General features: G+C 36.7%; 1 long non-coding RNA gene across 2 annotated transcripts; it reads left to right on the forward strand.

Moving 5' to 3' along the window:
• Positions 1 to 293: 293 nt before the first annotated feature.
• LOC119271309 lies at positions 294 to 4110 on the forward strand. 2 transcript variants are annotated; one of them, XR_005134486.1, is made up of 7 exons: positions 294 to 590; positions 675 to 997; positions 1563 to 1609; positions 1875 to 2010; positions 2182 to 2218; positions 2295 to 2364; positions 3785 to 4110. It is a non-coding gene; the product is annotated as an uncharacterized LOC119271309 (long non-coding RNA). The 2 variants fall into 2 exon arrangements; XR_005134483.1 differs by lacking the exon at positions 2182 to 2218.
• Positions 4111 to 5634: the final 1524 nt, after the last annotated feature.

Raw genomic sequence — 5634 nt, forward strand, 5'->3', positions numbered from 1 at the left:
TATTGCTTCCAATTTGGTTAAATTGCATCAACTTACTTTACACATTATACGTTTGATAATGACATGCCTTCCTGCTTTTGATACATACAACATATCTATACCTATACTAATTACAGACTTCCTAAAAAATCTCATGTTAATCAGTAATTAGGAACCGTTTATCTGATAGGACCAACTTATTACGGTGTAGATCTACGCATCTAATCGTTGGACATCTAACCATCAATGAGCCGATGAAAAAAACAACAAAAGAGACTCCTCCATGCCTCTCCACCCATGTGTGCTTAGCGATTCCTCCTCTTCCCCATATGTCCATGGTCCCTGAAAAACAGGAAAAGCCAATCTACCGCATAGCTAGAAAACCTAAAGATCCTGCAAAAAAAGTCTAGGTCGGTTCTTCCTCAAAAGTGTGCTCACGCTCCCAATCCCGCCGATCTGCTGCCATTGGCATACGCTCCCAATCCCCCCAACTGACCTATTGCAATTGGCACGTTGCTATTGCAGCTCCTCCGCCGCTTCATGTCGCCCTTCATAACTTCATGCCATCATCCACTTTGAAGATCCGCATGGTGCTGCAATTCGTCCAAGGAGTAAGGGTTCAACCAGATTCCCATCCAATCCATCTCCAACTCTTCCTATTGACCTCGTTCTGCTCATATCTTTGTTGCTTCTAGGTAGGGAAGCTTGGATCCAGCAAAAAAACTTAATTAGTAATTAGGCAATGGAGTGAAGGAAGGGTGATCTCATCCCAACGCCCAAACCTTGTTCGATTCCATCTATGGCCGATTCGTACGCCCATCCACAGGCAAGTAACTCTCTTCTCTTCCTTGATGAATTCGTCCTCTGTTCTCCTCCTTGATGAATTCATCCGAGAGCACCCAAATAATTTTGCTTTATCTGTGATCTCTCATCAAGGAAAAAACTGCTCTGTATATGTGTTTCACATCACAACGCTTACGAGATTAAGAAATATAGGAAGCTATGAAGAATGGGCCAGGTAAGATAATCTGCTACTTCTTTGGTGCCAACCTGCAGTAAGCTAGCGTGGTACATACATATAGAAATCAATCACTGCCAACAAGTTCTGTTTAATATTTATAGAAGCTTCATATATAGATGTTCTCCAGATTTAGATGTTGTATGTTGTTTCTTCCTGTATGTGCTAACTCAGATTATCTGCATGTTTTAAGAAATAATCCTTCTCTCTGGGATTAAGAAAAATGTATGATGCCTTATTGACTTCGCATATTTGGTTGTACTTTGGACATTTAATATATTTTCTAACTTCTAGATTTCTTAAAATCATATCTAGAGTGAATAATATTCTCTTTATATATTTGTAAGAACTTAGTATTTTTGGCTGTGCAAATATTTAGCTTCATGTATGGCTTATTGAGTTACACATGTTTCTGTATATAGTTCATTTGTTGTATTTGGAAACTGATCTAGGTAGATAATCTTTTTAGTACAAAAAAATCATATTAAGTTTTCTTTCAATTGTAATAAACGAGTCCATATCATCTTTTTTTATTTTAATAATTTGTTTGATCTTTCCTTCGCAGTTACAGTATTCAGATATCATATATAGCTGCCACTTACAGAAAATATGGTAAGGATTTTTCAGCTAAACTTTCAGAGTGTCCTCATAGTGATTTTCATGTTTATAGAAATGGGTTATGCATAGTGATATTCTTCAGTTGGCGCCTCAATATGCTCTCTTTAAATTAGTAGATTTGTGTTGTTCAATTATGTCTAGCAGAATATTCATGCATGCTTCTAGATCTACTTCATCGAACAATACTCTGGAGTCTGCACTAGCATCTAACAAAAAAATCTATGGTGGAACTTACACAATAACCTAACATCTTATGCAGATTACAAGTAGGATTTACAATCGTTTCCTCAAATCATTAAATGGGTAGCTATTGTGAGTTCCAGTATGGTCGTTTATTGATCACAAAGGAATTGCTTCTGCCATTGGAAGTATGACATGAGTCCTGACTTCTGCAGGTAAGGAATTGACTCACTTCTTGGTAGTTTTGTAGCTGTTTGAATTTATCTTCCTGTTGCCACAAATTACGTTACTATTATTTCTACAAACCAACGTAGGAATCTGTAGTTTCTCCATGCTGGTAAAAAATTAAAGAGTTTTCCTGATATTCCCCATCACTTTCGTAACAGAATGTGCATCTTATCTTCACTAATATAAACAATCTCGGTAAGAATCCTCTATCTTCAAACAAACCTCTAACACCATGGATCATTGTTTCAAAATGTCTGGCATGGGCTTGAAGGGACATTATGGAGGCATCAGATGATCGGGGGGATCGACAATGGGAGGCTACCACGACAAGCAACTAGCAAGTAATCTATATTTTCTTTGTTATTATATTTTCTGTTTGTCCTAACTAATTCATGTATCTCACTTTCCACTATTTTTAATATGAATCAAACACCTCACGTATATATGTTTCTTGCATATTTCAGACTGAACTAGAAATAAAACCACATTGACATAAGTAAGAATGATGATGCACTTATCAGATGTTAAGATGATACTACTCCACAAACAGTGTACAAACTGTAAGAAAGCTTTCAGACATTGTTAAACTTATTAGCCAATGATACCATATTTTTGACGAATAGGTTGCTGAGCTGACATAAACCTGAACTCCGCACTAATGTACTTATCTTACAAATGATTTGTCTTGATAAATTCTTCGATCTCAATCTTACAAATGGAAAGAGTCATGGGCCCTCAGCAAAGTCACTTTTTTCTGCACCACTAGCCAGTTTGATATAAATAGATTGTGTTTGTGACTTTTTTGGATGGTACTGCCCAAGTACCAGTTTTTTGTGTGAAAACTAAAAAAAGATTTAGACGAACCTTTAGGCTCTATTTTGTGCATCGAAGGAGAATTTTGTTGGGTAGGGTTGCATCACACAATCCTATATGTTGTCGACCATTGTTACCTGTACATGATGCTACTTCAGAAAATTAGTAATTAATATATACATCTATATATGTATATATTTCAAACTTATAATCCAAGATACTGTGATGTAACTAGCTTGTGCGATGCAATATATTAGTAATTTATAAGCTGTCTATTTTTCAATATGTTGTTGCTTTCTTGCTGGGCTGGAACTACCTTGGTTGTAGCGCTCAGTAGGACATTATCCCCCAAAAATCAAAACTACGGGTTCATGGCGATAGTCGACCTACCATGATTGTCTCGCATGGCCTATCTCCACATGTGTGGCTGCAAGATCAAGATTATGGTGTAGGTCATTGTCGTGGCTGTGTACATTGGCCAAGGCACTAATGTTATTCTCAATTGTCCCTGCAAAACAAATGTCATTCTCAAGTGATTGAGCTCGACATTCGACCCAAGGAGCATGAACTGACATGATACAACCAATCCATGGATTGTATTCACGTGCCCAACATGTGTCCAATGCCTAACCGGAATTCAAGCCAACAAGGACGCCATCACATAATGATTATCTTTATGGCGCTCTTCATACCCATGGATACATGACAATTTCCAATGCCTAATTGGAATTCAAGATCAACAAGGATGTCAGCAGATAAATTATGTCTTTAACAAAACCGGTAGCATTGACTTCGCCGAGACCGGCCTGAGCACGCCGTTTCAGTTAAAAGTCTCACTATTCGATTAAGAATTTTTAGTGTTAATCCTGGTACACTAACTAAGACTGGGAGGAAACACTCGCATGTATGCTTCTGTCCGTAACCTGTATGCTGCTTTGATGTCAACAGAGAAAGAGGAGCTATGGACTAGGCATTACATGCTGGACACCATGGACTGAAAACATGAGACATGGATTGACACGGGAACGATGTATTACAATTCCGTTTCCCATATAATCTAAAAGGATGAGTTGGGCTTCCCTTCATGAGCTTCTTTTCTGTAAGGTTCATGTATAGAGAAGGAAGAAACAAATATAAACATTATAGCCTAGATGAGGAATTGAGGATAACGGTGGTTTATCTCAATGCCACATGTTTAGTTGGTGGAGCATGCTCTTGGAGTACGCACGGAAATTAACTTGATGGAAGTAAATAACATGGCAATAAGGTGGCTAGATTTTTCTGTTCTATTACACAGTACATTTATGTTTATTTAAAATCAATTGCCAGAAAATTTCATGTTCCAATGAAGGGGATTTTTTCCCCATGATTTGGTGTTCCTTTTTCTTTCGATTTAATATGTGCTTCCAGTGTGCATTGAGAACATATGTAATCATTTTGATCTAAGTGGCGGAAGGTTCCAACACGAGTCATTATTATGCGATAATAGACAAATGTACTCAAGCATATCATTCATCGCATGTGTCGCTAACTTACTATCCATGGCGGATGGTGCACACATGCTGTTGTATGTTGTTAGCAAATTGAACTCCTTCTGTGATCACCTTAACTTAGACATATTCCTCCAGCTATGACATACTGCTACAAGGTTCCTGCATAATGATATTTTTCACCATATTTATTAAATCGTTTATATTCTCCTCGAGCTTACTTTTATTTGGAAAGGAGAGAGGAAGAAAGGTTGATGACCCAGCATCCAACGGCCAACCCTACATGACATGGAAATCATAATACTAGGTCTTCTGGTGCAAGTTTTATGTATGATAATATTTGATTACAAAAAACAAGTATTTCCTTAAATTTAACCAGGCGTAATGATTCATGGATGCATAAAAATGGTAGGCATATATGCATGCACTTCAAAAGTACAATATGAAGTAATTTCCGTAGTTGCTCTCTATTTTGTATGCTAATTATCAAAATAGTTAATCAGGGTCAAATTGCGCTATATATATTATAGGCAAGAGAGACCCAAGATCAAACATTACAATTGATTACATCAAAATGGAAGTCCCATATGCTACAACATGACATGTCAGCATCAATTCTTTTAAGTTCTCCTGTGCAATAGAACAAGGTTTGACTAGGTTTCAAATTGCCCCAATATGTATGTAGCAATCCCAAATAGAATATAACTTAGGTGTCATGGACAAAGCAAGAACAGTCGAGGTGTAATGATTCTTCTATGCAACATGATAAATATCGGCCATGTTTCATATAATTATTGCAACAGGAATACACATTCTGAGGATACATGTATCAACCCCAAATAGACACTAACAACTCAATTCACATACAAGACATCATAACCTTCGATTAGTAATGTTTACAAAGAGAAATTGAAGAAAAGAAAGTGAAGACAATACAAAAACAAAGTTACAAAGCAAACATATATCATGCAATCTGTTGAAGGGAATATCCCCTAAGCAAATATAGGAGTATAGCTCCAGACTTCAAAATCATATTTATACATATTTATATATTTTTAACTAGCCCGTGTGAATGCATGGGTTGATGACTAGTGTCTATTAATAAGTCTCCATCATATCTATAATTTTTATTGTTTCATGCCAATATTATACCACTTTCACATACTTTTGGCAACTTTTTAAATGATTTATTGGACTAACCTATTGATCCAGTGCCCAGTGCCAGTTCCTATTTTCTGCATGTTTTTTGTATCTTAGAGTATCCATATCAAACGAAGTCCAAATGCAATAAAAAATACGGATATTTAT

The sequence above is a fragment of the Triticum dicoccoides genome, chromosome 1A (genome assembly GCF_002162155.2).
Source record: "Triticum dicoccoides isolate Atlit2015 ecotype Zavitan chromosome 1A, WEW_v2.0, whole genome shotgun sequence".
NCBI lineage: Eukaryota > Viridiplantae > Streptophyta > Magnoliopsida > Poales > Poaceae > Triticum > Triticum dicoccoides.